Below are 15,992 nucleotides of genomic sequence, written 5' to 3' on the forward strand. Positions count from 1 at the left end.
TTTTTAAAAAGCCTTTTCTTTTAGAGAAGTTGTAGGTTCACAGCAAAATTAAGAGGAAGGTACAGAGATTTCCCGTATACCCCCTACCCTCACACGGGCATAGCCTCCCCCATTATCAACATCCTCCCATCCTCTGCCCCAAGTGGTACATTTGTTACAATTGATGAACCTACATTGACACATCATTATCACCCAGAGTGCATAGTTTACATTAGAGTTTATTCTTGGTGGTGTACATTCTATGGATTTGGACAAATATGTAATGACATGTATGCAGCATTATGGTATCATACAGAGTGTTTTCACTGCCCTAAAAATTCTCTGTGCTTCACTTAATAATCCTTTCCTGCCCCCCTCAGTGATTGATCTTTTTACTGTCTCCATAGTTTTGCCTTTTTCAAAATGTCATATAGTTGGAATCAGTATATAGACTCTTCAGATTAGGTTCTTTCACTCAGTATTATGAACTTAAAGTTCTTCCATGCCTTTTCATGGCATGAGCTTTTCAATCTCCTATCTTTTTCTTTCTTTCTCTCTTTCTTTCTCTTCCTTCCTTCCTTCCTACCTTCTTTTTCTCTCTTTCTTTCTTTCTTTTACAGCAAAGCACTTTTAAAAAAAATACAAAATGGGCTGAATAAAAGTGATTTACTGGGACTTCCCAGGTAGTGCAGTGGTTAAGAATCTGCCTGCCAATGTAGGGGACATCGTTGGATTCCCGGTCTAGGAAGATCCCACGTGCCGCGGAGCAACTAAGCCCATGCGCCACAACTACTGAGGCTGCACTCCAGAGCCCGCGAGCCACAATTACTGAGCCCACATGCCACAACTACTGAAGCCTGTGCACCTATAGCCTGTGCTCTGCAACAAGGGAAGCCAGCGCAATGAGAAGCCTGCGCACTGCAACAGACGGTAGCCCCCGCTCGTTAAAACTAGAGAAAGCCCGCGCGCACAGCGAAGACCCAACGCGGCCAAAAAATTTTTTTTAATTAAAAAAATAGTGATTTACTCTTCTCAGCAAATAAAAGTAGTAAATTTCATTTAACCCTAAAAGTATTTCTCATATGTCTGACTCAAGGAAGGAAATAGCCTGTAGCAATTTCTAGCTTGGCACAGAGTGACAGTTTGCTTTTGATCCTTATTCTACATAATCCAACTTTTTTTCAAGGCACATGCGAGCTCTTTCCTTTGGTTTTTTTTTTTACTCGAATTTTCCTTACTTATTCCATAAAAGACAGATAATTTAGTTACTTAAGTATGGGTCTCTGTCACTCAGCTTCTACTGAGAGGAGAGGCGTGACTACAGTAATACAAATACCAGGAAATATGTTTTGCCTTCCTCAAACATTAGAAAGTCATCTGTCTCTGCAGACACATCTGCAGCAATGCCTGTGCCATGAATTTAAAATTTCGATGGCACACTTTAAAGGGGAAAAATGACACTGTGGCAGTCAATAGGTTAAATAATAAATAGCCCTAGCCACTTCTCATATGATAGAAAGCCTCTGTATTTTAAAAAATTCTAATATAAAAAAGATTGATTTATGTAGTTCATATACATAAATCGAACATTCAAACATCTTAAAATTAAATTTTAGGAACAAAACTTTAACATTCAAACAATAGTATAGTCTACAGGGAACACCCAGAAAGTTAATTTGCCTTATCCAAAATACTGATAAAGATGATGAATAAAATGTGTCTCACCAGCATTTCTGTTCTGGCCAACATCTTAGTTAATGACCATGGTTCCAAACGTGAGTAGAAATTGCTAAATAAATCTCTTGGGCTAAATAAACAACAGACTTAACCTATAATTCAGAGAAGATAATCAGAGACATATGTGAATAAAATTAAACTGTTTTATAGAGATGAAGGTAAAAGCTTGTCCATGAGAATAAAATTAGCCTCTGGAAGATGAAAATTCGATTTTTCATGTTTTATCCAGGGTGTCTCCTGAGGTCAGTACACCTCCAGCCCTACATCTCACATTGTTTTTTAAAACAGCTTTATTGACTCACACAATGTTATATGTCAACTATATCTCAAAAAAAGGGAGGGGGGAATTCACATGCCATACATGTAAGATGTATAATTCAATAGATTTTCATATATTCAGTGTTGTGCATTCATATAAATGGAATCATACAATATGTGATCTTTTGTGACTGGCCTCTTAATAATGTTTCCAAGGTTCATCCAGGTGTAGCATGTATCAGTGCTTCATTCCTTTTTGTTTGCTAAATAATATTTTATTATATGGGTATACCATGTTTTACTTATCCATTAATCAGTTGATGGGCATTTGGATTGTCCACTCTTTGGCTATTATGAACAATGCTGTTTAACCTGTTGGGCAACTGACAGTCTGTTTTCCAAAGTGGCTGCACAACTCTATAGTCTCACCACCAATGTATCAGAGTTCCAACCTCTCCACATCTTCACCACTATTTGCAATTCTCTCCTTTTTAAATTATAGCCATTCTAGTGGGTGTGAATAGTATCTCTTGCTGGTTTTGATTTGCACTTCCCTGATGATTGATTAATGGTGTTGAACATCTTTTTATATGCTGACAATCTGTTGTAGTAATTTTTGCTTCTTACAAAAACTGCTGACACATCTAGAAATATTTTCAAAATACAAGGCATGTTTTTCAGTGCTATGGCAATTGCTCTGATGCACTTTTCTTGGATCACTCTGATATGTCACGCTCCATGTTCTGCTGTTTTGCTCAAGGGCTCTACATACAAGCAGTTTCACTTGGCTTTGGCTTGCCCATTGTTGAGCCTAAGCTCAACTAAACACATGGAGACTTTGAAAACCATTCAGAATAATGCTGTAGTTAAGATCTGGCTAAATCAAGTATTTTTTCTAACTCCTTGAGCTGCGTATTGCCTTGAGTAATCATCATCTGGATTGTATCCTCTTCAGTGGCACTTTAGTTTCTTTTGAATTCTTCCCTTGTCCAGTCCTTCGAAGGTATTTGTGATCACAATCATTTGGAACTTGCCGAATTGCCTGCAAAATCCTTCTGTGGAGGAGGAGAACTTGTTGCTTTCTCATGAACTGCTTTAGTGTTACTTTTGCTGTGGGTAAGCGGGAAGTGGTGATGTCCTCCAGACAGCGAGGTTTGCCCAAGCTCATTTTTTTCTTTTCTTTTTTAAACTTATTTTTGGCTGCGTTGGGTCTTCATTCCTGCACACAGCATTTCTCTAGTTGAGGCGAGTGGGGGCTACTGTTTGTTGCGGTGTGCGGGATTCTCATTGTAGTGGCTTCTCCTGTTGCAGAGCATGGGCTCTAGGCACACGGGCTTTGGTAGTTGCAGCATGTGGGCTCAGTAGTTGTGGCACATGGGCTTAGTTGCTCTGCGACATGTGGGATCTTCCCAGACCAGGGCTTGAACCAGTGTCACCTGCATTGACAGGCGGATTCTTAACCACTGCACCACCAGGGAAGTCCCAAGCTCATTTCTTTTTTTTTTTTTTTTGCAGTACGCGGGCCTCTCACTGCTGTGGCCTCTCCCGTTGCGGAGCACAGGCTCCAGACCTGCAGGCTCAGCGGCCATGGCCCACGGGCCCAGCCACTCTGCAGCACGTAGGATCTTCCCAGACCGGGGCACGAACCTGTGTCCCCTGCATTGGCAGGCGGACCCTCAAGCACTGCGCCACCAGGGAAGCCCAAGCTCATTTCTTTTTAATGCTGCATAATATTCCATTGTCTGGATGTACCAAGTTTATTTGTCCATTCATCTACTGAAGGACAACTTGATTCCTTCCAAGTTTTGGCAGTTGTGAATAAAGCTGCTATAAACATCCATGTTCAGGCTTCTGTGTGGACATAATATTTCAGCTCCTTTGGGTAAACACCAAGGAGCATGATTTCAGGATAATATGGTAAGAGTATATTTAGTTTTGTAAGAAATTGCCAAACTGTTTCCTGAAGTAGCTGTACCATTTTCATTTCCCTCAGCAATGGATGAGAATTCCTGTTACTCCACATCCTTGCCAGCCAGTGTTTTGGATTTTGGCCATTCTAATAGGTGTGCAGTATTAAAACAATTCACTGTTTTAATTTGTGTTTCCCTGATGATATATGATGTGGAGTATATTTTCATAGATTTATTTGCCACCTGTGTATCTTTTCTGTTGAGGTGTCTTTTGGGGACTTGGGTCCCTTTTTTAATCAAGTTGTTTGTTTTCTTATTATTGAGTTTTAAGAATTCTTTGTATATTTTGGATAACAGTCCTTTATCACATGTGTCTTTTGCAAATATTTTCTCCCAGTCCATAGCTTGTCTTCTCATTCTCTTGACATTATCTTTCACAGAGCATAAGTTTTTAATTTTAATGAAATTCAACTTATTATTTCTTTCAAGGATTATGCTTTTGGTGTTGTATCTAAAAAGTCATTACCATACCCAAAGTCATCTGAGTTTTCTCCTATATTTTCTTCTAGGAGTTTTAAAGTTTTGTGTTTTAACATTTAGGTCTATGACCCATTTTGAGTTAATTTTTTGTGAAGGGTATAAGTTCTGTGTCTAGCTTTTTTTTTTTTTTTTTTTTTTTTGCATATGGATGTCCAGTTGTTCCAGAACAATTTGCTGAAAATACTATTATTGCTCCATTTTATTAATATCCCCAGAGTACGATATAAGACATAGTTAATTAATTCTGATAGTATACTCAGAAATCCCATAGTTTCTATTTGACTTTATAAATAATTTAAGGAAAAGTTGTTTTTGTCTTAATTGGGTTCCTAATGGGGATATCCCTTCACACATAGTTAAGACTGTATGTTTTAGAGTCAAACTTGATTATACCATTTTCCAGTTGTGTGGTCTTAGGCAAGTTGATTAACTTTTTTGAATCTCAGTTTCCTCATCTTTAAATGGGTCAGTATTTTTCTTATGGGGTTGCTGTGAGGGTTAAATAAGGTGCTTTTTGTGAAGGGCTTTTCACATTAGTAAATAATTAGCAAATAAAAACTATCACTATTATTTATACTAGGAGAATGCTTCTTTAGCAAAGGAACATCACAAAGGATGTTTAAATGTTTCCTTCCCCTAGAAACTATAATAATTAAGAATTCCAGGGCTTCCTTGGTGGCGCAGGGAAGACTCTCTTCCCTGGTTGACAGTCCGCCTGCCGATGCAGGGGACACAGGTTCTTGCCCCGGTCCGGGAAGATCCCACATGCCGCGGAGCAGCTGGGCCCGTGAGCCATGGTCGCTGAGCCTGCACGTCCGGAGCCTGTGCTCCGCAACGGGAGAGGCCACAACAGTGAGAGGCTCACATACTGCAAAAAAAAAAAAAAAGAATTCCAGAGTAATCTAATATTTCCTTTGAGCCTTAATCCATGGGAACCACAAATGTTCCAGGGAATTATGGCTGGGGAGCAGCATCCTTTTGGAAGACATGAGATATTGTGGGAAATTAAAGGTAGTATATGTGCACAAAATATTTTGGTGATATTCTCTGTACAAAATGAAGGCAGAAGATGAATATGATAAAAGACAAGAGCCCAGTGCTTCTGAAGTTTATTTTTTGTGTACATATTATTCTCTGTTATTTTGTCCCCAACCTCTCCACCTCAGTCCTCCCGTTTCTTACTGTTTTGTCGTTCTGGCACTGCTACACTAGGATTTCCTATAGAGAAGAAGTAACTATAAATGCAGTAGAAATATTTTACTTTCCACTCTCAATTAGGTTAAGAATATGGCTCAGTCCTGAAGTTTACCCATACACTGAGAAGTTGTAATTTATTTAAAAGACTTTCTATATTTAAGCAAATTAATATATATCAATTAATTCATTAATTAAATGAGAACTTAATGTGTCATGACTGTTGTAGGCAATGGAGATAAATTGGTGAACAAGATGGGCAAAGATTTCATGATGCTTCTATGAGTTAATGTTATAAAATCATTAAAGTTGTTACAAAGAGTTTTTTTTTAATTTTTATTATTATGAAATTGTCAAACATACAAAAGCAGGGAGAAACTGCAATGTTCCTATCATTTGGTTCACCAATTATTAACACATGGCCAAACTTGTTTAATGTGTAACTCCCATACTTGAAGACTTTTTGAAAAGCACAGTAAAGATGCTTTGATTTTAGCTTATATGACCACCTTCTCTGCTTTGGGATTTAAAAAATAAGGACACAGCTCTTAATTCTTCCAACCTTAGCATCATGAGAAAAGCTTTTCATTCTTCTCGGTAGGCCAGCCTCGCATGAGAGGCCCAGGAGTATCCAATCCTGCACTGAGAGCCACTAGAAAATTGGATTGGCCTCACTTTCTGCTGCCTTGCCCCTTGCCACATGATGAATCTGGGGAATGAAATTAAGTTTAGTCACCCAACAACTTGGTATGATCCTGGCCCTAGGGCATGACTGTCTCCATGCAGTTCACTCTGGACACAGAACTAGTTTTAAAACAACCATCATAAATTTTATCTATATGTGTGTGTATATATATGTATATATATAATTTACATATATAATATATAATTTATTTATATATGTGTATATATGTATATGTGTGTGTGTATATATATGCACTCCACCCACCACAGTGAGTATGACCATGGTACAAATGTGAAAAGTTTTACTCCCTATGGGCCCTGATTTTGCTTTCTTCATTAGTAATTCAGCGTTTTACCATTTCACTCGTTGCCAGTCACTGCCCCGAACAGAAGCCTGCCATCTCAGTGGCTGCACTGGTGTAGGTCCTGACATGTCCTGCTTCATGCAGGACAGCCACCCTTCCACCACCATGTCCTTCTGCACCTCTGAAGTGGAGGTAATCCCCTCCCTATAACTCCCAGGCCTATATCCATTTTCTTTTCGGTACGTGAGTAACACTTTTTTAAGGGTAAAACTATACTGTGTCCCCTGTTGAAGAGGAAAAAATTATGCAAAAAAATGGCATATTTTGATGACAGCTTTTTAAAGGGGGGAAAAAATAAGAGAAAAGCCTAATAAAAAATATGCTAGAACACTAGCACAATTTGTCCAAAGATGTTAAGATTTGGGATATTATTTCTAATCACTTTTTTACTAAGTTATGTAATTTTCAACTTTTTCTAAAATTAATATATTTCAACAGTCAGGAAGAAAAATAAGGCAAAACACTAAAAACCTCTCCAAAGTCACAGCATTAAAAACAGTAAACAAGATTAAAATGGTATTAAATCATTTTATGATCTACTGGCCAGAGGCTTGTTCAAAAATATGTTATAATAGACATCTTACTGTGAAACAGTATGGCTCTGAAAAAACAGACATATGATTGTGCATATGTTTTGTTTTGTCTTTCTTCTGATTTTAGAGTTCATACATGTCCACTTTAGGAAATTTAGAAAATGCAGGAAAACACTGGAAAAGAATAAACATCACCCTTTGTAAACATACTATGGCAAACATGGAGTTGTGACTCTCCAACGGTGCAAGGAGTGGAGTGAGAGGACAGCCTCCAGTGGCCACACCTTCAGGGTACTCAGCCTCATCCACCTGAGGCCACGCCCCCAGCCCCCTCTCAGCCAATGGCTGAGCTGAGCAGGGGAGGTGGAGGTACTAGAACCGGGCCATTTCTGCCTGACATAAAACTCCCCAACTGACAAGAGTATTCCTTTACAGTTTTTCCCCACGGCTCTGTTAAAACTCCTCTGCCTTCAGTCATAACATAGTCTAAAGTGATCTGGGCTTTCTAGCCATCTCACAGAACATTACACTGATCCATTACATCAGTGACATCATGCTGAATGAACAGTTTGAGCAAGAAGAGGAGACGAATATCCTAGAGGCCTTGGTAAGACAGCTGTGCCCCACAGGGTGGAAGATAAGCTTTAGGAGACTCAGAAGCCTACTACCTGAGTAAATTTGTTATAAGTCCAGTAGTCAGGGGTTTGCCAAGACATCCTCTCAGAAGTAAAAGACAAATTTCTGAATCTTGCATTTCCTACTTCAAAGATGGAAGCAAAGTGCTTGGTGAGCCATTTTGGATTCTGAAGGCAACACATTACCCATCTGGAAATACTTCTCTAGCCCATATACAGAGTGATATGGAAGGCTGCCAACTTTGAGTGGTGCCCTGAGTAGGAATGAGCTCTGCAGCAAATCTAGGCTGCAGTGAAAACAGATCTGCTGCTTGGGCCATGTGATTCAGGAGACCCTATGGTGTTGATGATGTCAGGGATGGAAAATGTTGCAGTGTGGCAAGCCCTGGTAAGAGAATCACAACGCAAGGCCTTGGGGTTCTGGAGCAAGGCCATGCCACTTGCAGTGGAGAATTATATGCCTTTTGAGAAATAGCTCCTAGCATGTTACTGGGCCCTGTTAGAGCTGAAATACTTGACCACAGGGCACCAAGTGACTGTTCATTCAGAATTGCCCATTATGGGGTGGGTTTTGTTAGACTCACCAAGTCATAGAGTGGAACAGGCCCAGCAGCAGTCCACAGTAAAATGGAAATGGAATGTCTGAGATTGAGGCCAAGTAGGACTAGAAGGCATGAGTAAGCAGCATGGGCAGGTAACCCAGACACCATGTGCCCACCATCTTTACACCAGTGCCCCTCCTTCAGCCCACTCATATGGCCACCTATGCAGGAATCTCATACAACCAGATGAAGAAGGAAGAAAAGCCAAGTTTGGGGGTAAGCTGGCTTGATACGTGAATGCAAGCTGAAAGTGGACAGCAGTTGCCTTATAGCCAAATTCAGGGTTGGCCTTGAAAGACAGTGGAGATAAAAATCTTCCCAATAAGCAGAGCTGGGAGCAGTGCGTCTGGTCATTGACTTTGTGTGGAAGAAAAAGTAGCCCAAGGTGAGAAAATATATAGATTCCTCGGCAGGTGCCAATGGCCCAGTCAACTGAATAGGGGCCTGGAGGAAAATAAAAAAACTGTACTAGAGGCAAGGAGGTGTGGGATAACAGCAATTTGATGGAGTGGGCATGAATTGTGAAGATTTTTGGATCACATGTTAATGTCCATTAGAAACCACTCATGAAAGAAATACTCAACAACCAACTAGACACAAGGACTTAGCCGGTTGACATTAGTTAGCCTTTATCACAGTATGCACATGAATGGAATGGCCAAAATGGTAAAGATAAAGGTTACGTATGAACTCAACAGCATATATGCCCATCACCAAGGCTGATTTGGCTATTGACACCTTGGAAGGTCCAACCTGCCAGCAACAGAGACCAACCTGAGTTTCCCAAGTGGCATTATTCTTTGAGGAGACCAACCCATTATTTTGTGGCAAGTAAACTATGCTGGGCCCCTTCTATGCTGCAAGAGCCAGTGGTTCATCTTCACAGGGAAAGAGAACTATTTGGAGAATGGGTTTGTTTTTCTTGCCCACATAGCCTCAGCCAACACCACTGTGTAAGAACTTACAGAATGCCTGATTCACAGACATAAAATCCCACACAATACAGCATCCAACCAGGGCATCCATTTCACAACAAAGGAGGTATGCGGGTGGCCCCATGACCATGGGGTCCACTCATTATATCATTTATAGCACCACACAAAAGCAGTGGCCTTCCACTGGTGGCCTTCTGAAGGTACAACTGAGGTGCCATCTTGGAGACAATAATCTGCAAAAATGGGGTGCCTTCCTTTGGGATGCAGTATAGACACTAAATCAGAGAACTTTATACAGTGACGTGTCGCTTAAAGGAAACATAAGCAACTGAGACCTAAGGGGTGGAAACAGGAGGGGTCTCACTTAACCATCAAACCCAGTGACCCACTGAGGGACTTTGTGCTTTCTGGGCGACTCTGGGCTCACACAGTTGCAGTCCCAGTATCCAAAGGGGCACACTCTTGCCAGGGGACACAGCAAGGGTCCTATTGAACTATAATACATGCTAAGGCTACTGCCAGGGCACTTTGTAAATTGATTTATTTATTTATTTTTGGCTGCATTGGGTCTTTGTTGCTGCATGCCGTCTTTCTCTAGTTGTGGCAAGCAGGGGCTACTCTTTGTTGCAGTATGTGGGCTTCTCATTGCAGTGGCTTCTCTTGTTGTGGAGCATGGGCTCTAAGCACACGGGCTTCAGTAGTTGTGGCTCGCAGGCTCAGTAGTTGTGGCTCACGGGCTCTAGCGTGCAGGCTCAGTAGTTGCGCATGGGCTTAGTTGCTCCACGGCAACTAAGATGTGGTGTCTTCCCAGACCAGGGCTCGAACCCATGTCTCCTGCATTGGCAGGTGGATTCTTAACCACTACGCCACCAGGGAAGTCCCTTCCAGGACACTTTGGATTCCTTGGACCCATACATCAGCAGGTGAAAAGAGTTACCATCATGGCAGGGATAATTGACCCTGACCTGCAGGACCATGAGACAGGATTGCTCATCTTAACCTTGTACATGAGAGCAGGGCAGAGTAACGTACAAATCAGATAATCCACTTAGATTCTTCTTGATAGCCCTTGCCCAGCTGAAACAGTGAACAGACATGTGCAGCAACCCCAGACTGAAATGGGTACAATTACCAAGGGCTCAGTCCCTGCAGGAATGAGAATTTGGGTCACAACACCAGATAAGTCATCAAGATTTTCCCTCAGGAAGAGAGGCCCACAGTTCCTCAAATATTTGGAGCAAAGGATCTGTGTAGCACAAGGGGTGGATTGGGGAAGCCATGGGGGTGCACTGCTCAGATCTCCCTTCAAGAGAACCTGCAGCAATGAGTGTAGTTAACTGTCCATGCTGGAGCCTCTCCCCAGGCTGCACCCAGCCAGTGACTGAGCATTGTGAGGGTCCTAGACACAGTCCATTTCTGGCTGATGCAGGACTCATCCTATGGGCAACCTTTACTCCAGGGTTGACTGACTTTCTCAGAGCTGTGCTGCAGTTTCTGAGGCTCTCCCACCCAATCTTCCTTCCCCCTCTCCTTTCACAGGTGTTGGACCAGCATCACAGTTGGAAGATTCTCCCTGCACACTCCAACCCCCTCTCCCTTTAATCTGTCAAAGGCATTTTCCTCAATAAATCTCTTGAATTTCTAATTCCATCTGGCATCTGTTTCCCAGAGGACCTGAACTGACATACTGGTGTACAAGAATAAACATTATCAAGTACTGTAAAGTATTTGCTTTGAGTCATAAAGTATTTATTGATTTGAGACCACACTATACTGAATTAATGCCCATGTATGAGAAATTCCCAAGGCTACAAGCTGTTCAGGCTAGGGCATATAAAAGCACCCTAATTCCCTTGACACCATGTGGCTGAGTTATCAGTTTCCCCCTTTGCCTTAGCTCTCTTGCCAGTGCCACATGTTTAATATTTCAGGGTAAATCTTTTCAACTTCTAACGTGGGTTCTCTATTACCACAATATCTGAATTATTTGGCCCAAAGTTAACTGTTGATCTTACATTAAGTAATGCAGAACTGGGGCTAGCAAGCAGCTGTAGTCACAAGTGTGTGATATTTTACATTTATTTCTGGTTCATGATGCAAAAAGACTCTACTTTCACTTTTTAAAAGTTATCAAGTTATTAACTTGGAGCTCAAGACTAGGCTGCAGCTCAGGAATAGAAGTGGAATCTAGAAACAGGTGGGCAAGAGTCAGAGACTCAGATGGGGGTCAGGGGTGGAAGGAGGAATTAAGTGTAGGACGAGGGTGTCTATTGCCCACATTATTTGGTAATATAAAATAAAGCTGAATGTTTAACAGATTTTTTTTTAACTGCAAAGCTTTGCACACATACAAAGTTGGAATTGCCACAGTTTTTACATGAGACACATTTAACTGTACGTGGGCCAGAGATTTCAATTAATTTGTAAGGTTTATATTAATAATATATTTGTAGGGACTTCCCTGGTGGCGCAGTGGTTGTAAGAATCTGCCTGCCAATGCAGGGGACGCAGGTTCGAGCCCTGGTCCAGGCAGATCCCACATGCTGTGGAGCAGCTAAGCCCGTGCGCCATAACTACTGAGCCTGCGCTCTAGAGCCTGCGAGCCTGTAGCCTGTGCTCCGCAACAAGAGAAGCCACAGCAATGAGAAGCCTGCACACCGCAATGAAGAGTAGCCCCCGCTCGCCGCAACTAGACAAAGCCCGTGCGCAGCAACGAAGACCCAAGGCAGCCAAAAAACCCACAAATTAATTAATTAATTATTTAATTAATATATTTGTAGAATTACTGACAGGTTTTATTTCTGTTGATCATTTTATTTTTCTTCTCCAATTACTGCAGTAAGACCATATAAATTATAATTTTGGCCCTCTCTTGTTTTTTTAATTGGAGTATAATTGCTGTACAATGTTGTATTAGTTTCTGCTGTACAATGAAATGAATTAGCTATATGTGTACATATATCCCCTCTCTCGGACCTCCCTCCCACCACCCCCTATCCCACACATCTAGGTCATCACAGAGCACTGAGCTGAGCTCCCTGTGCTATACAGCAAGTTCCCACTAGCAAGCTATTTTATGCATGGTAGTGTATATATATCAGTTCTAATCTCCCAATTCCCACCTCCCCTTCCCTCCCTGTGTCCACCCTTCCATTCTCTATGTCTACAGCCTTCTCCTAATTCTTTGTAATCCCCAAATTCTTTTCCCAGGGGGAGATTGTTCTAAGTAGACAATGGGCTCTTTTATCTGAACAGAGTTGACTGAGGTCAAAAAAGATTGAGAATATCCATCCAAGGGATTTTCAGTTCTGTCTTTCTAAGTATTTTATCACTATCCTTTAAACAGACTTGTACTGGGGATTTCCCTGGTGGTGCACTGGTTGAGAATCTGCCTTCCAGTGCAGGGGACGCAGGTTCAATCCCTGGTTGGGGAACTAGATCTCATGTACATGCCGCAACTAAGTGTTTGCATGCCACAACTAAGGAGCCTGCAAGCCACAACTAAGGAGTCCGCCTGCCACAACTGAGACCCGGCACAACCAAAATAAATAAACTAAAAAACCAAAACAGAACAGACTTGTACTGGAAGAGCATTAAGTTGTACTCACTGGTATTATGGAAGGCCCCAGTATGATGCATTCTTTCCATCAAAGCCCTGCCCTGTTTGTGACTGGTCTTCTCTGTGGTAGCCCCCAGACACCTGCTGCTGGAGGGACATGTGAATCACAACCATATCTACTGCATGGCCATGCTCCCTCCATTTTTGAATATGAGAATACCTTTCCCCTACTATGGCCTGCCCATAATCTACCCTTGTTGGAATCATCAGGAAACTGGGAGGTCTCATCAGCCCTGCTGCTGCCAGGGCTGAGACCTCTAACTGCCCCAATGCCGTGTTCCCATCAGAAAAGGAAACTGGGGGTGAACTGATACCTGGTGACCTGACCATGTGATGATGTCCGTGTCCACTCTTAGGCTCAGTCTTCCTCGTACAGACACCTGGGGTTCATGAACAAGTCCCCTGAACACTGTTCATGTGCAGAACTCATAGGCCATCATTCTTACTATCTTAGCCTACATGCTTTTGGCTCAAGGTCCTCTGGTGTTCACTTCCCAAGGGCCTGGCCAGTCACTTCCCCAGGGCATAGCCCCTACCAGCTTGTCTGGATTGCAATGAGAACAGGTGGCTGCTATCTTGAGCTTCCTGACCAAAGTTCTTTAACCTCCATTTCCCTTCTCTGGACTCTGAGGACAGAGTCACTGTCTCCCTCTCTCAGTTACTAGGGACACTTCTTTTAGGTGAAAACCCTACCCGGTTAGATGTTACAATTACTAATAGTTAAAAAAACAAGAGAAATACAAAATTGCACTTACAATTTAACCTGAGCTAGGTAAAGAAAAGGAATGTAGAAAGAAAGTCCTGGAAGGAAACATGCCAAAATATGAATAAATGTTCCTCCTGGGTGACAGGATTGTGGTTCATATTTTTACTGCCTCTTAGCAGCATTATGTACTGTCCCAATTTTCGGCAGTGGCCACGTATCTTTGATGAGCAGGAAAAAAATGGTGTAAGATCCTAGGGAACAACACAAAATATAGTGTTGAAAATCACTGTAAACCAGATAAATTTGTAGTGGCAGAGTATGTGCACAGATATTAGAATTTAGACCCTTGCAGCTAACTGTGGTCATGTAACTACAGTGTGGCCAGTGGAATGTGAAAAGAGGTGTGTGCATTTTCCAGTGGCTGTCTCTAAAGGGACATGGCATGCCTTTCCCCCTCCTTCTCTCCTGATGGTTGGAAGGTGGAAGTAAGAGAGAAGGAGGCTCAGAGATGGGAGTGGGAGTCAAGGGTAGTTGACTCTCAGAACAGAGGGTAGAGCTCAGGGATGGGAGAAAGAATAGGGTACAACCCATGAAGAGGTGAGCCCCAGAGATGGGGTGAGGCTCAGGGCTAGAGAGAGGCTGAGATGTAGGCCAGAAGTAGTGAAGAGATGTGTGGAAACAGATCTCTTCACACACTGTTTCACACACTGAGATCAGTTTCATATACTACTCAGTAATTAGAAAAAAAACAAAATAGAAAGTCTGTTTTAGGCCCACATTTGATAAGACTGTCCTGGCAGTGATATCAAAATGTCATGCTCCATTCCAATTTCAACTCATTAAAACAGAAGTGGACTGTTTTGTCAGTGGACTATTTGCTGTTCAAGAGCAGCTCAAGTATCCTTCAGAGGAAGATGAGAACCTTGCTTGGCATGACACAATGCTCAATTCTCAGCAAGGAGTCAAGGTTGGGAAAAAGCAGAAAAATGCAGGGAAGGGCTGGCAGAAATCATTCTAGGGAAAAGGAAACACTTTTCTTCTTTGGAAGAAGGCAGGGGTAGGGGAAAGAAATCATGTTTTCAAGAGAAGAGAGGAAAAATTGGTCAAGTCCTCTAACAGATTTAAAGGTATTCTTTTTTTCTTTTTAATTTTTATTGGAGTATGGTTGTATTACAATGTTGTGCTAGCTTCCACTGAAGATATTCTTATACATATTGGCTTCACACTATTTCCCCAACCCTGTTCTAATTTCTCTGTCTATTCCTATTATGTGATTCTATGAGTTCTTGTTAGAATCTGCTTCCAATAATTAGCAGCATGAAGAGGAATCTGGTGTCTTAACCAACCAACCAACAACCAACCAATATATGTGCTTAAATAAAACCAAAGAGACATATAAAATGCAGTCTTGATTATATTTTAGTGGTAAATTAGAGTTTTGAAGTTATATTAACTCTGTTAATATGGGCAGCTACTTAATATTCTAAAAAAATAACTTACTACCGAGTATCAGGGTAATACTGTAAGGCAAAGAGCAATGACATGTTGAGTTTTACACAAAAATACGGTAAATTATCCCATCCTCCAGCCCCCGCCTCCACAGCTGGTTAGCCACTGGAGTGGTGGTCATCAAAAATAATAATAGTAACAGTAGGGCTTCCCTGGTGGCGCAGTGGTTGAGAGTCCACCTGCCGATGCAGGGGACACAGGTTCGTGCCCCGGTCCGGGAAGATCCCACATGCCGCGAAGCGGCTGGGCCCGTGAGCCATGGCTGCTGGGCCTGCGCGTCCGGAGCCTGTGTTCCGCAACGGGAGAGGCCACAGCAGTGAGACGCCCGCGTAGCGAAAAAGAAAAAAAATAATAGTAACAATAATAACTACATGTGTTGGATACTTAAGAGTCACTTAATTCTTACAACAACTGTATGAACTAAATATTATTAGTTTTATTTTGTAAATGAGGAACGTGAAACTTAGAGATTAAGTAGCCTCAATAATTGGTAGACATGGGAAAAACCAAGGCCAGATAAGGCTGACGCCAAAGCCTGGACCATTAACCTCTACAGCTCTGCTATCTAAAACTTAACCCTCTCACCTGGAACGCCTTGAAACAGAAAGCAAGCCACAATGAGTAATCTTTATATTTACAAAGCGTTTTATGGTTCGCAAAGTACTTTCAAATATGTTGTTTCAGTATATATGTTTATTCATTCTAGGAGGGTAAGCAGCTCAGATGTGATCGTGTCCCCACTTTCCAGATGAGTTAACTGAAGGCCAGAAAGGTCATCTGACTGTT

General features: G+C 41.8%; 1 protein-coding gene and 1 pseudogene across 1 annotated transcript in view; both read right to left on the reverse strand.

The window, feature by feature from the left end:
- The window catches only part of TMED7 (transmembrane p24 trafficking protein 7), a 139,713-nt gene that overhangs the window by 56,972 nt on the left and 66,749 nt on the right, over window positions 1–15,992 (reverse strand). The gene's annotated exons all lie outside the window — the stretch shown is intronic.
- Window positions 2,841–3,142, reverse strand: LOC132485805 (LYR motif-containing protein 2-like; annotated as a pseudogene).

Source organism: Mesoplodon densirostris, chromosome 3, assembly GCF_025265405.1.
Source record: "Mesoplodon densirostris isolate mMesDen1 chromosome 3, mMesDen1 primary haplotype, whole genome shotgun sequence".
NCBI lineage: Eukaryota > Metazoa > Chordata > Mammalia > Artiodactyla > Ziphiidae > Mesoplodon > Mesoplodon densirostris.